Genomic DNA, 16,020 nt, shown 5'->3' with positions numbered 1-16,020 from the left:
GTAACTAACGTCTATTCATGGTCCAACGGGGAACAGAGTTGAGCAGATGGGACAGGCTTTCTGGCAAAGGCGTGACTTAGATTCTACTGTAGCTAGAATGCTGTTACCGCCACGTTCTTCGTCACACAGTCCGCTCCAAAGCACTGCTCACAACAAGGCAGCTGGCTTGGCCCAGAGTGAGTGACTCAGGAGAGGAAGAAAGTAACCAAAATGGAAGCCTCATCTCTTATAATCTAATATCAGAAGTGACACATTGTCACTTCTCCCATATGCTACTGGGCTCACAGACCAAGCCTGACGGAATGTGGGAGGGGACCACATAGGGCACTAACGCCAGGGGGACAGGGCCATTGGGGCCATCTTGGAGGCTGGCCTACAACATAAACCAGTAAATGAATAAATATATTTCACATCCTACTCTCCATTTCAAGAATCTCAGAAGCTAATTTTCCCATATCCTCTATTTCTCCTCTGACCTATCTATTTATCATGGGCTTCACCCATTTCTGTTTACTTCCCCACTTGTCCCATACCTGTTACCCCTGTCTCCAACCTCATCAGGCCATGGGACATGTCATTTCAGGTCTTCCTCACTCTGATGGGAGGCAGCTGCTGCAGGTGGCCGGCTCAGCCTGGCCCTCAGCTGGAAGGCGCAGTGACGGGAGGAAAGGCCCTCTAACATCACTACCCCCAGGACTTCTGCACAGGAGAACTACAAGTGAACAAAGCTCAGGAAAGAGCAGGGCAGCCTGGAGTTGTAAGGAAACCAGTCTCTGCGTTTGTGGCTGGTGACAAGGTGAGGCTTCCGAGGTAAGCCACTGGCTATTTGTTATGACAGCTATAAATGCTGTCATACTATTTGACTCACTGACGTCCTCTTTGGGAAACACACCCTCCAACAACAACAACAAATGGAAGAAGTGCAGCTGAATTCTTTGAACCACCTCAAATGCTCAGTAACGAGGAATTGGCCCGAGTAACAACAGAATAGTATTCAAGCATGTCATTTCATAGATACTGACCCGTGTCTTTGAAATAAAACTGTGAGAAACACAAAGTAGGGCTTGTGTAAGTAAATACAGATGGCAAAGATCAAGGTTTGGAAAATCAAAAGTGATACAAGTAGATTACTGTTGCTTAGAATCTTGGGAGTTAAGTTCTTCACGTGAACACCACTTCCTCGGGAAGGCATCTGCCTCTGAGATGACTAGGAAACTGTCAAGCCTTAACAGCAGCTGATGCCCATTACCCAAGCAGCACCCCCTAAGTCTCGGTTTCCTCATCCACCAAACAGGCACCACATACCTAAATCCCAGGACTGTAAAGATTAATTGAGATGCGCCATCTGAGTCCCTCCTGCCCACTGGGAAGGGGTTTATAATCAAGGTGGAGGCAGCGTGGGGTAGGAAGCAAGCTGGGCTTCGCATCCTGCCGCATGTTTGTGCTCCATCTCCACCCACGTAGCGGCTTTACTCTTTCTGATCCTTAGTCTTTTCAACTAGAAATGGGCCTTCCTACCTTACCAGGTTCTCTCAGGGTTAAATGTTGTATCATATGTAAAGAAGCTAGTGGAGTACCTGGCACATAGTAGGTGCTCAGTTAATATTAGCCCCCTTCCTTTTTGTGGCCTCAAATCTTCAACTCTTTTATTCTCTTGAAATAAAAATGAAAGAATAGAGAAATCCTTTGAAACTGGAAATAAGCAAGTTAAGGCCAAATTTCATAGAAGGTGATACTTCACTAGTTCATTGCCAAGTCACACAATAAAAATTGTTTGTAAGAAATCTCAGGGGATGGGGTCTTGATGTTAAGATCACTGGGTTAACCAAAGGGCCATCCAGTGGTCTTACTGTGGGGGCTGCTCTGAGCCCTTCCCTGGGATGTCTGGGCTTATAAGACAAGATCCACATTACGGAAGAGTTTGCCTACAGGTTGAAAACAGAAAGGGGTTCAAGACGTGAGAGTATCCCTCAGAAATGACTATATGACATGACCTGTGAATTGTGAAGTCCCAGGGTAAACAGCCTGGAGACTTTACAAATGCTCCCCCAGAGGAGTTTCAGGAGTACCAGGAGGGGTAGTTGATGAAACAAAAACCATCCCTAAAGGAGAACGCTAGGTTCCAGGGAGGTTCTGGGGAACATAGTAGCTGAAAGTCAAGGGAAGGGAAAGAACAGGTTATGGACACTCCCAGTCTCCTCTTAAGGCTGGGGTCTGTGTCCAGCACAGTGGAAGTAAAACATACGCTCTTTTGGGATTAAAGTCAGCCCCAAATAGCAAGGAAAGAACAGGATGCATGGCCCTTGTTTGTAAACAAAGACCAAGATAAATGTCGGCTGCCAGACCTCAAAGGGAAGTGTGACAGGCCACCTGCAGGGAGAAGCCACAGGCAGCAGAGTGAGCCCTCTGGTCTCCCTGGTGGTCTCTGGCAGACCTTTCCAGAGGCATCACGGAAGAGCAGGGAAGCTAAGGGGGCCAGAAGGGCATCTGTCCAAGCACCCTCTCACAGGTCTGTGCTGTCTTCTCTTGGCCAGTGTTCATGCTAAACTTGATCGTCATTCTCATCACAGCTGTGTTGAATGCTTCCGAGTCAGGCAGTTAGATGTGAACCTCCCAACAACAGGTAAATAGCTAAGCCTCAATTTATTTGTCTGTATAATGGGGTTACCAGTAGTCCCTACCTCATAGGTGGCTGTAAAAAATAAATGAGCACCAGATGTAAAGCTTTTAGCACGGGGCCTGCCACAGAGCCAATGTTTACAATGGGTAGGGGTTATTATTATCTTTGTTTTGTTGCTGTTTTTTCATTTCACTCACGGTAGCATTTCTCTCTAGAACTGGGAGACATGCCAAGCCAAGGGACCATCAATGACACTCAGACACTTTCCAGAGTGGGGACTGGTATTACTGACAGCATCCAAGAGAAGCAGCAGGAGCTGTGGGGAAGAAGTGAAGAGGACGGCCGTGCGCTGGTAATGAGGCAACGTGTGCATCTGCCAGCCTAGCTTCTGGGTCTGCCTCTGGTCAGCTGAGGAGCGGCTTCTAAGGGCAGGAGAGGGACCAGGGCTGGTCTGCAAGGAGCTTCACTCATGTTTGCTGAGGGCTCAGGGGCCATTCACACATGGTACAAAATGGAGAAGAGGGTCCCCTGGGAGACACCCAGAGAAGACTCCTCCATAGAGGAAGGGGTTCCAGCCAACCCCCCTCACTCCCACAGGTCTGGGGGAGAACGCAGGGCAGGGAAGGTGTTGCCCCGGTCTGAGAGCCCGTGTGGCTCTAGGCCAGGCATCCGGTCAGAGACCAGCACCTCGCTCCCACCCAGGGACCTCAGGGCTCACAACAGCACCCAAATTTAAGAGTGCTGCCCTGCTGTTCCTTGGCCTCAGAGCTCTGGGTATTTAGGAAGCTTGGGAGGTGCTGTTTCTTTTCAACAGGATGTCACTTCCAACTGGGAGACAAGATACACTTTTCTAGGAGGATGGTATACCAGTAGTTCTGGTAACCAGGCCACCTTAGGAGCCCCATTGCAGTAACTGCACTAAATCTCTGTGGCTGTCAGGTTCATTCTAGGACAGGGCCTACAACACAGAGGTGCTGATTAATGTTTGCAGAATCAGTGTTTACTGAAGTGCATTTTAAAATAAGCCAGCTTCTGTCTGTATCACAGTGTGTCACCAAGAGAGTGTCTCCGCTTTCTCTCTCTTTCTCTCTCTCTCTCTCTCTCTCACACACACACACACAATGGTAAACAACAGAAAACCTCAATGTTTGGTCATTTAATAAAGTCATGACACAATTCACAAATATTTTCTCTGAGAATTGATTCAGTAAGTTGCTCGCTCAAAACCTTAGTTTGCTTTTAAAAAGTAGATCTAAAAATTCTCCTGGAACTCCATTTCATCTTTTTCCATATTCCCTTTATTACTTCCTTCCATCATGCACGCATCATATGTTACTTTTACAACACTTGGGATCTGGTTATGACAAACCCTGTAACGGCTCATCATATTCACTCTACAGTCTCTCATCTAGTTTCACTAAATTATATCCCTTATACAGAAGTACATGACCCCACAGTACATAAAAGTCTCCTTTTGCAACCCAGAGAGTGAGCGTGTAATGGATATGAATGTGACTGACACTTACTTAATATTTCTGCCTCATAATGACTTCTTTTTTTAAAAAAAAAAATTATGGTGGTGTCTTACAAAGAAGTCAATTGATGGGCTCTTGAAAGACTTCGAATAAAACAGTGCATCAAAGGGAGCCTGTCTTCTGGTCAGATCATCATCTGTGCTTTTCTGAGTGTTTTAACAAAGGTGACTGTGTGTCTGGTGTGTGAGACACACACGTATGTAAACACGCACAACAGAAGTGAAAATCCAGAGAACACGACGCTGCCTAACTCAAGACATGAATTTCTTCCTGGCACTGATGCAATGGCTATTATACCGGACAACCCAAGGCACCCCCTCTCCAAAAAGGAAATCACAAGACACGTTCTCCAACAGTAGAACCAATCCTCTATTAGTCTAGGATGGTTTACAGACAGAAATCATATTATTTAAATCCTTTGTTGGTTCTGGGACCAACAGACTGACACTTAACATTAAATTTGCCTTCAAATTGTCTTTTATGAAAAACAAAAGGTAAGAACAACCATTCTTTTCCTACCTGCTGCTGTAGCCACCAGAAGCCCGGGTGCTGCTCTCCGAATAGGGCAAATGTCAGGATTTACTCATCTTCAGCTCCCTCCTCCAGAACCAGAACCACTGAAAGAAAACTTTCAATTGCTATGAGCAAACAGACTGTTTACTTCCCGCCCATCCTTTCTCATTCCTATGGCTTGCTGAGTGCCAGAGTAGGGTGCTTAAGGGAAGATATCTAGGGAGAAAGGGATAGACTTTGGGGGAAAGAGAAGAGTGGGTTCCCAAGGCAAGAATGAGTTCACCCAATACCCTTCCTTCAAGGAAAGGAAAGCCCTCTTTTTCAGCTTTAATTTCTCATAGAAGTTCTGCCACGGCATTACTCACAGGTAATTACTGCATTGCCCCTTCACGAACGGCAGGCATACTTTTGGGGCGAGCCTCCAGATTTCTGATGCATGCCTGTACCTGTCTGCAAGGATATCTCTGTTCCTGGGAAAACTGGGAGGGCAACAAGCCCGCCCAAAGGGAGGACTCAGTCTAGACTGTTAATCGTGTTCTTGGGATAAAATATATCACAAGAGAGGATCAGAGGCTGGTGTGAGCCCCTCCATCCATAGGGCATCAGCCTCCCTTAAGGGATCACCTGGTTAGGGCTCAAACTTTTTCCAAGTAGATCAGCAGCTACACTTTGTCAAGCTTCAGCTTGTTTCCCCAAAGAGGAAAGGAGGAGCAAGGATTACTATCACAGAAGGAATGTGGTTTTCTTGCTTACTCTGAGCAGTCAATGCAAGAGAGTCAAAGATGATCGATGTGCAACCACAGCTCCTTTAAGCTTCATATCTGAAATACAGCATTTAAGAAGACATTTCAGTGATAAGCAGGTGTCCTAGAGGCTTCATGCTTGATTTCATTTCTAGTTTACAAGAAGGTGGAGGTTGTACAGTAGAGAGGATAGAGCAATGGAGCAGAAATTGGGAAATCTTGGCTCCACCATTTACTATCGTGACTTAACTTGGTTTCCAAATAAGTAAAATGAGAAGACAGGGCTGCATGATCTGCACAACAGAACACCATTTCTCAAGCTTTCCATCTATTCTACCTTATTCTTGTGAAAACACTTTGGTTTTCCTCTGGGGAAATCACTCCTTCCTCTCAGCTGGTTTGGATGGGATTGGTGCCGCTGCCAGGCTTCTTCAGAAACGTGCCTGTGGCCACGGCTGGCCGGTCGGAGTCACTGGGAGATTCAAAGATGGGCTGGTGCCAACAGGAGTCATTTCCGGGACTTGCTGGGAAGAGGAGTTCTCATCTTGCTGTGGCCACTACTCTGATAAAACAGAGTCTCGTGCTTCTGGTGGCCTCCTAGGGAAAGAGGGATGCGTGAAGACAAAGCCATGGCAGAGGAAAGCAGAGCCGAGAGATGGCAAGGGACCAATTCCTAAGAATGTCATTTGAAAACTTAGGTTCAGCCCTGACTGAAACCATCATTTCCTTTGGATTTGTTAAAAATTTGCTTTAGTTCCTTAAGCCTATTTCAATTACGTTTTTGATGCCTGCCACTGAAAAAATTCCAGCTAATTTGAATCCCTTCCAACTGCCCTCTACCATCTAACACTACTGCTTTTTTAAACTTTATTTATGTGTCTATTTTACAATATCATATTTTTTAAACTGAAGTATAGTTGATGTCTAATATTACATGTTACAGGTATACAATATAGTGATTCACAATTTTTAAAGGTTAGGGTATAGTTATAAAATATTAACATTACTGATTTTTAACATTATGTCCACAATGATTCAGGTGGCATGGTGATGCATAAGGCCAATAAATTAGTTTCCTTTTGATGCACTCTTGGAAATTTTATTTTTAAAGGCTAAGCCTGCATAGCAGAGAAATAGAGAAGTAAGGCAAATTCTGGTGAAAGATTTAAAAACTCTCTATTCTTTCTGAATACAGCTCTTTGTAAAAAAAACAGCACTCAAATAATGCACAACGGTGAAATGCAGAAAGTGAAAATCTCCCATAATTTTACCTTCCAGAAATGACCATGGATAACATTTTAGTGGCTTGCTATTCAAAATGTGATCCACAGACCAGCAGCCTTGGCCTGGAGCTGGTTCCAAATACAGAACCTCAGGCTTCAATGCTGTCTTGCATTTTAACAAGGCCTGGACGCAATCTGTAGGCACATCAAAGTCTGAAAAGCACTGGCTTAATGTATCGTCCTCCAGATATTTTTTTATTGTAGTCGTCAGCATTTTGGGGTGCATATAATTTGTGGGCTTTTTGTTTGACTGATTTTGTAAAGAAAAGACAAATATGAATACATTGCCCATATTTCTGATACAGAAGTACGATGTAATCAAAATCCTTTACAAACATAAGTAAACCATTTACAGGGACCATATGCAAATTATGAAGGTGTTACATACAGATCCTAGAACACTACTCATAGTAGCAAACTATCCCAGGACAGGACACTCTAGAGCCGTGGTTCTCCAACTTGAGGGTGCATCAGAACCATCTGGAGGTCGGCCCCACGTGCAGTTTCTGATTCAGGAGGATGGTAGGGTGGGGATGGAATCTGCTTTTCCATCAAGTTCCTGGGCAATGCTGATACTGCTGGTCCCAGAACAACATTCCACCAGTGTTTCAAAAATAAAAATGGCACAGAGAACTATATTCAGTATCTTGTAACAACCTTTAATAAAAAAGAATATGAAAACGAATATATGTATATATATGCATGACTGGGACATTATGCTGTACACCAGAAATTGACACACTGTAACTTTACAATAAAAAAGAAAAATAAAATTAAAAAAATAAAAATAAAAATGGTTTTACACTATATACATATACATACTATATATACTATACTGAACCTTGCTTTTTTTCCCTTAATACTGTATCTGGATCATCCTTCTACCGTCATCCATCCATTACATCTTTCTTTTTAAGGACTGCAAGGTCAGAGATTTTTAGCTGATACGGTAATATAGACTAAATGACAAAGAAGGGAATCTTCCAAGTAAGGACGAGCATCCCCACCACTGGACTCATCACTTTCAATGCTAAATAAGTGCCTGGGGTTTGAGTCTACAGATAAGAAAGGCTCTGGATGGACCAGGAAAGTGATCAGCACTGAGCAAGTGCCACTGAAGACACAGGTGTAAAATCTGGTTCCCCTGGGAGCTGGTCCGGTCTTTTTCTCTACACCCACAGCATCAGTTATGGTAACAGGTATACAGTGAGGAGCTCATACGTGCTGTAGAGTCTGTGAATGAAAGTGCCCGTGCATGCAAGTCACAGAGGAATTCCCTACAGAATCCTAGGTACGGAATCCTCCTGCCACACCATACAGCTCACTGCTGGATCTCAGTGGTCAGATATGCCTCCTGAGTCCATTTAGACTCCCGGAAAGAAAGTGATACAGCTTGCCGACGTGACTGGAAGGTCAAGGGGGCAGTCCGGTAAACTCAGAGCCATAATTCTGATGTATTTCTGAGAACTACACTGACATGCTTCTTAGCCATCCTTTGCTTGACTGGTGGTACTTTCTGGATGTCTCCCATTGTGAAGATGCCCTGGGCTCAGACTTCTCCCCTCAGGAAAGTTAACCCGTCAGGAGGTTTTCTGCTCAGTTAGAAAAATACAGCCATATAAATAAAACATGAAGATTTTATGTGTGTGTGTGTGTGTGTGTGTGTGTGTGTGTGTGTGTGTGTGTGTGTGTGTGTGTGTGTGTGTATGGAAAGAGAGAGAGACATATATAATCCTCAGCTGAGCTTCACCTGTGCTTCTGTAGCCACATATGTAATCACCTTCACAAAGGGATGACATGACCCCAGCAGGCCTAGAGAATCACATGTTGAATATTCTAATATAGAAATTAGAAATCTCAAAGGGCCGCATGTTACATGAGAACCGCCACACATTGGCTCTGATATGGCCAATTCCTAGTTTTAAACTCTGCCAGGAAGACCTCATTTCGTTCACTCAGCAAGTACTTAATACACCTACTATGTGCCTGGTACCATGTTTGCTGTCTGGGACAGAGATGTCTGGAGGACAGAGATGTCTGGAATACAGAGAAGAAAGGTACGTACCATGAAGGGATCTAGTGTGAGAGACAGACAAGAAAATCAAGAATTACGCACCTGTGCATACAGATGAGGGGGGTAAGAGGCATACAGAAGTGTATGCCTAACCCAGCTGGGGAGTCAACAGAGTTGGCTTCAGAAATGAAAATGAGCTTGAGATAGGTCTGCAAGGATGAACAGAGCTGAGTCAGGCAGGCTCCATGAGCACGTTGTGCCGGAGAGCAGAGGCGAGGAAGAGCATGGCAAGCTCAGGAAGCCACACAGCGCTTGGTGTGGCTGGAGGGGAGCATATATGTGAGGATCTGAAAGGGGAGATGAGGCAGACGTTAGATGGAGTCCCCGCAGGACTGTCAGCAGGGATGTGAGCTGACCATATTTGCTTTTCTAAAGACTCAGGAAACAATAGGGAGATGGGAACAGGAGAAGAAGACCAGAGCCAGGGGACTTAGCTTTGAGGCTCATACAGCGTCTCAGGCAGCAGTGCAGAAGCCAGCACTGGCTGTGGGAGATGGAGACGAGGGGAGAGATTCAACTGGAACTTGGAGAGAGACTGCACGGGCTTTGATGACTGGTTGGAATGGGGAGGTTGGGGAGTAACAGTGAGGGCAAGGAATGAGTCCAAGGGGACACCCAGGTTTATGGTTAGGGTCGAGAGGGACAATATAGGGACAAAGAATTTTGAACAGGATTGAGTCGGAGGGTGAGAATGGGATGAAGAGATGGTAAGCGGCATTGTTCCTCAAAGTGTGTGCTGGATCTTGGGTTTGTCTTACCGAAAAAACATACATCTGCCCACAGAGTGCACAATTTAAAGGGCCCCTGTAGTAGGCTGGGTACTGTCTCCCCAAAATACATGTCCACCCAGAACCTCAGAATAGGCCCTTATTTGGAAGTAGGGTCTTGCAGATGTACTTAGGATGAGGTCCTACTAGATATGGGTGAGTCCTAAAGCCAACCACCACTGCTCTTAGAAGAAAAAGGAGAGGGCACAGAAAAGGCCAGGTAAGAGCCCTGCACAGATTGGAGTGATGAGGCTACAAGCAAAGGAACACCAAGGACAGCCATGAGCCACCAGAATCTAGGACAAGGCAAGGAGGGATTCTGCCCTCGAGCCTTCAGAACGATCATGGCCCTGCCAACACCTTGATCTCAGACTTTTGGCCTCCAGATCTCTAAGAGAGCAACATTCTGTTGTTTTGAGCCACTCAGTTTGAGCTACTTTGTTGTGGCAGCCTTAGAGAACTAACCCTGAGTCCCTGAGACCCTTTTGGCTCAAAATTTCCTGAAATTGCAATATTACTCAGTTTTTTAGGAGGGTTTAGATCTCTGTCAAGTTGGGGCAGGTGGGGGGGAGGCTGTATCAAGCCAGGAAAATTCTCACATGTTTATATGATTCACTCTACTCCAGAGCAAGGCCCTGTGGGTTGAAAGATGAATCAAGTCAAGTCTGAAGACGGGGGGGATGCTGCTGGGGAAACAGGCCTAGGTGGGGTCTCAGAGCAGACTGAGTCTGGAAAGCAGGGGCATTGGGTGCCCTGGCACTCACCAGGGTTCTTGGCAACAGGAAAAATGGTATTGTTATCATCACCTTACAAGTAAAGAAACTGAAGTTTACAGATGTTAAGCAACTGTGTGAAGGTTACACAGTTAACCAAGGTTGGAGGCACATGTAGAAATCAGATTTCCGTACTCCTAGTCTAGGGATTTTCCATGGGACCCTGTGGCCTCTACCATGCTGTCTCTAGGGCATCATCTTGGACTGAAGACAAGAAAGAAAAAAGATATCAGCTATTGTCACAGAGCACAAATTCTCCATACAACTAAAAGGATTCCTGTAAATACTGGTCTCCATTTTAACCACTTCATGTGGAAATCCTGCCTTCCAAACAAATTATAAAAACGTGCTTTAATCTCCTCCCACTGGCATGGACATGAATCATGTTAATATCTTTGTTAAACTGCTTTCATTCCTCAAAACAAATGGGCAGAAAGTGCAGGTGTCAACTGAGGCAGCACATTTGGTGGCCCGTGGAGATTTGCCGCCACTCTAGCCTGTGACAGGAGAATCACGTGGGTGAGAAGTCAGTTTTTTGAGTTGCTTAACACATGGCAGGAAACGTGCTAAATGCTTTGATGTGTGCTCTCATGCAGGCTTCCGTCCTCCCTGTGATGTTAAGAGGTTTAATCCCCATGTCAAAGATGAGGGAATCTGTGGTTTAGCAATCTTCTGGACTCTTCCTTATCAAGAAACCTGAGGACACTAGAATGCTGACGACTGCATCCCTGAAATATACGCCTGTTGAATGAGAATCTAATTAATACACTTCCACGTTTAAAGCCAAGCCAAGCCAGGGTCTTTCCTTGAGGACTCAGGGAGAAGGGTTGTGTCCTCAACTGGCATGGACGGCTCTCAAATTTCTCAGCTCAAACTTCATGGCAAGTCAACTCTGAAAATAAACTTCTCATATAAGAGAATGTGATTCATAGGAAAGGCATCTTCCATCTTCTCAAAGCTGGTGGTTGGTGAGAGGCCCGCTAAGGCCCACAGTCTCAGGCTTCTTAAAAGCCTACCATACACAGATGCTTATGAGCTTGGTTAAACACTTGGCAAGATTATTGAGACATCATGTGAGCCGTAATCACACTGTGTTCTTCTGAGGACCTTCCAGAGCATACTCTAAATCCTGTTTATTTCTCTTTGAGGACAAAAGTATCATGGGACAAACACGGGTCCAAGAAGTCTGCTTCTCACACAGCAAGATGCTATCACAGCCTTTCATCGCTCAGAGGGTAGCAACATCTGACTAACGTCAACCCAAATGCTCCCTCGTTGGCTGCATTGCTGAAGAATTTCACAACGGCTTTGTCAAGGGGCAGACATTGCACTTGGGCAGGAAGGGGAGGGCTATGGGGGATGTGAGAACTTGGTATCCATCATCCATTCCACTTGCCTTCGACTGTGCAGAGGTTGGAAAGCTAAAAGCTATATTTCCCAGGCTCCTTGCAGCCTAGGTTTGGTTTGCAAATCAGTTCTGCCAATTAGAGGCATGTGTGGGAGATTTGGAGGATGGACGTGAGGGGGGGTGCTGTTCCTCCTGCTGCTTCTACTCTTGCTGTTGGCAGATGGGTTTGCACAGGCAGGAGCTTTTCTGCAGCAGTGGTCCAGGGTCCAGTCTCCAGCAGCGTGCCCGCTGAGGGACAGTTCAGCTGGCGGCAGGGGAGCTTTCCTGATTGTGTCATTCAGCTAAGGTGATGTGTTTGTGGAGTCAGCAGTTCAATCAATGAACTCCTGAGCTACACACCGCTCCTAACTGCAGCAGCAGGAGGCAGAGGACACTTCCCCTGGCAGGTCAGATGGTCATTTATTCTGGGAGTCATCCTGGAGTCCCTGCCTAGCACGCCCTCTCCCAGCTTTCCCAGCAATTCTGAGATCTTCACAACGGTGTCTTGTCTACAGATAGCCCCTAGTCGCTATTTCTGTGATGAAGACGGAAGTTGGGAGCCACCTAGTTCACCATCTTGCTGATGTCACTCTCCAGAAATTTCTCAGATAACTCAGCCACCAGGCCTCCCCACACTTCAGTCGCGGTCCTCAGGAGGTCAGGTTTCACCCTCCAAAAATTCTTAACGTCCTCAATTCCTGTATTAAATTTCTTTCTGCTTAAGAATGAGAAATGGATTACATTTCCCATGACTGAACCCTGACCTAGACCCCCTAATTGAAACGAGTCCTAAGTTTTTCTAGATTGTTTCTCAAAGTTTTCAGACTCTCATTAAAGTAGGGCTAATGTTGTTGTTTTTATTTACTTCTTACCCTAGGGCATTGTTTTGGGATGCAGTGTTAAAAATAAAGATAGAAATTTTAAATGGAAATGTTTGCTCTGTACATACGTTTAACAGAGATTTATTGAACATTTTCTACATTCAAGGCACTGTGCTAGACACCCATGTGCTAAGACAACATGGCATAACAGACAGCGTACACTCCTCAGGAGGAGTTGATGTTTGGCTTTGCCCAAACCATGTGGCCTTTGGCAAGTTACTTAATCTCTCCAAGCTTTAGTTTTATCATCAGGATGAATACAGATACTAAGAATTACCTCTAGGATTATTCTAAAAGTTACCCAAAATATAGAAGTATCCAAAACAATATGTCGTTCATAAGAGGTGCTCAATAAACCTTAATTCTCTTCCTTTTTCCTAAAACATAAAAATGAAATATTGATTTAAAAATACATTTTGAGTCACCTTCAGTAGTATTTGCTTGTCATTTTCAAACCAAATTTTGTCACCTCCCTGATTAAAATCCTCTAATGGTTTCTCTTGGTACTTAGGAAAAAACTCAAACTCGTTGCAAGCCAACAAGGTTTTAACAAGCCCCTAACAAGTTCCTAGAGATGGTTGTATTATGCAGACAGATTGTCCCACTTTGTAAAAATTTTTGTTGCATTTCTGAAGTTTACTCTTCCCAGGGATTCTCAATGAGCCGAGATGGAGCTGAAGACACCAGACAGTTCTGACTGTCTGGTAAACACGAGGCATGGGAACACCAACAGAGCCCTTCTTCTGGCCTGCTCTGCAGCAGTTAAAGGTTTGCTCTAGAACATGCATTGAGGAGCCCCTCCACTGGCTCTGGAGGGAGTATGTGGCCTTCAGCCAAACAGGGGTGTGGGCTTCAACCATCTCCATGACACCATGTGCTCGGGCTGGCTCCAGACAGAGGGCCTACCTCCTGCCCACATGCCATGATATAAGCCCTAGTCAGCATTTCAGGTGGTCAGCAAACAGCTCTAGGGAACATCTGGATTTGAGCCCAAAGTAGGTAAAGCTAGGTAATTCTACCAGGGGCAGCATCTCTTTCATGTCAGGGAAAGCACTAATCAAAGTCAGATGGTCATCCTTGGCTAGACAGGTTTTCCTTTTCTCTACTGAAATGATCCCGCACTCTCCAGTCCCTGAAACCTCCACCTTCTTCGAAAAATGGCAAGAGCTGAGTTTCCCATCACCATACTGCATGCCTTCTGGTATACCCAGGGGAGACTGCAATTATAAGCATGATTTGAACAGACAAAATAAAACATAATACTAATTGAGGCCAGTTCCTGAAAAAACAAAAGGGCCTGTTCTGCATATGCCCTAATCTCTGTTTCTGATTTATTGACTGAATGGCCCACTCCAGAAAGCATTTGGCAGAGCCCATGTGCCAGAAAGCATTCTCATGCTTTCCAGATTTCAGTCAAGTGACTGGGAGTATTCCTTTGACAGCACACACTTATTGTAAACTGGCCATTTTTCAAGACCCAGGAAATAACCTGTCTGCAGTGTAAGAGCTACAATAAAAGCCAGCTTATTTACAAAACAGAAACAGGTTCACAGACATAGAGAACAAACTTACAGCTACCAGGGGTAAAGGGGGTGGGAAGAGATAAATTGGGAGTTCAAAATTTGCACCTCTTGGGGAGTGATGGAAATGTTAGGTATCTTGACTATAGTGTGGTTTCATAGGTATTTACATCTACCAAAATTCATCAGATTGTACATCTGAAATATGTGTACCTTGCTGTACAAAATACCAATAAAGTTATTTAAGGGGTTTTTTTAAAGCCAACTTGAATGATCAGAGAAAACATAACCTAGGGGATATCAACCTGGAATCCAGCTGATTTTAACTCATAAAGAGTTTGTGTCTTTTACACCTTGTATATCTGCAAACAGTAGACACCTCGTGTTTTCACTCTTACCGCTCAAGTGCCATACCTACAAGAATGCAACCTGCAGATTATTGTTTTAATTAAGTGATCTTTGCATAACAGATGGACCAAGATGACACCCCCTAAAACCAGAGGTTTTGGCCTGAAGAGATTACTCACTTCCTAATTATCTCCTCTTTACTTGGTCTTTCACATGTAGTTTCACAAGAATTTCCTTTGTTAACTATGCTTTCAGCATAGTGGTTGGAAATGCATTTCCTGCACAACAGGTTCCGGTGTTTACATTCAGTGGGGTGAAGTACACCACGTCTCCTCGCCACTGCACCATGACCCGCCACCACGACCACCGCTATTACCACTCCTCCCAGATAACATCATTATCATTAGGGGGTAGATACTCCTATTATTCCATTTTACCCATGAGGAAACTAAAGCATGGAAAGAGTTAGTAACTCACTTAGAGGTACACAGTTAGATATGGTGGTATTAGGGTTTGAACCTGGATAAGACACCAGACTACTCACTATATATAAATATGATGCAACTTTACCTTCAGGCATCAATTGACCCCTGGACAATACACACATGAAAACAGATCATTACAGTCCTGGATTTTTCAACCAATGTTTGCCTTCCTAGCAAATGTTTTCTACACAGCAGGAATACAGATACGTCATAGATACAAGCTAAAAAACATTGGAGTAGGTCCCTCCCTCTTCATATTCTTTCCCAATTTAGTATTAGTCTTTGTTCCCTGCCTGGCCATGTACTTTGGTCCTCAGAAGTCTCATTTTCAGCAACATCTTCAATTATTCAGCCTCAACTGTTCCCCAACCGCACATTTATTTGTCCACCTTGTCTCCTGAAGTTGGGCTCAGAAAATGTGGCACTAGATCTCGAAACATAACTGCCCTGTCTTCTATTGCTCTGCTGTTTTTCCCCAGCTTGTCACTTCCTTCCTCACAGTTCCTTGGCTCTAATTCTTACTCTCCATTCTGCCAACCAAGTCCTGATTATGGCTCAGCAGGGCAGTGGTCACAGCCTTCTCCCTGCCCTCCCTTGACTTCAGCGGTCCACTCCTTCCAACCACCCTGCCTCCCACTCCCAGACTCTTTGTTAAATTACTCCTTCGACTCAAGTGTAGACAACTCATTGCTAAGCCTATGAAAATCCTAACTCCTTTGCCTGACTTGTAAAGCCTCCATAATCTCAACCCCACCCTGTCTATTCAATTTTCTTTCCCACAAAGTCCAATACACACCCACTGAATCAGTCAGGCTGTTATCCTAACTGTAGAGGCAGCAACCCACAGGCTTCGACAACTACTATTTTCCCACCTCGTATGACGCCCCCTCCCATTGCTTAGGTCACCAGCTAGCTAAATTTTACCCATCATTCAAAGGCCCAGCTCAAATCTCAATTACTAATGAAATGTTCTCCACCACTGCAGCACACACTAATCAATTTTTTCTCTTACCTTCTACTACTTTGACAAATTGATAGTAATTTAAATACTTTGACAAATTGATAGACAAAATTCTAACATTGGCTCATGG

At 44.7% G+C, this 16,020-nt stretch overlaps 1 protein-coding gene across 1 annotated transcript in view; it reads right to left on the bottom strand.

The window, feature by feature from the left end:
• Nucleotides 1-5,990: 5,990 nt before the first annotated feature.
• Nucleotides 5,991-16,020, bottom strand: part of TMX1 (thioredoxin related transmembrane protein 1) — a 193,675-nt gene continuing 183,645 nt past the window's right edge. The window contains exon 9 of the transcript XR_010380961.1: nucleotides 5,991-6,008. The gene's annotated coding sequence lies outside the window, so the exon portion shown is untranslated. The remainder of the gene's footprint in view (nucleotides 6,009-16,020) is intronic.

Source organism: Camelus dromedarius, chromosome 5 (genome assembly GCF_036321535.1).
Source record: "Camelus dromedarius isolate mCamDro1 chromosome 5, mCamDro1.pat, whole genome shotgun sequence".
Taxonomy (NCBI): domain Eukaryota; kingdom Metazoa; phylum Chordata; class Mammalia; order Artiodactyla; family Camelidae; genus Camelus; species Camelus dromedarius.
Note: the sequence above shows the minus strand (reverse complement) of the source record. Positions and strands in the feature narration are given on the sequence as shown.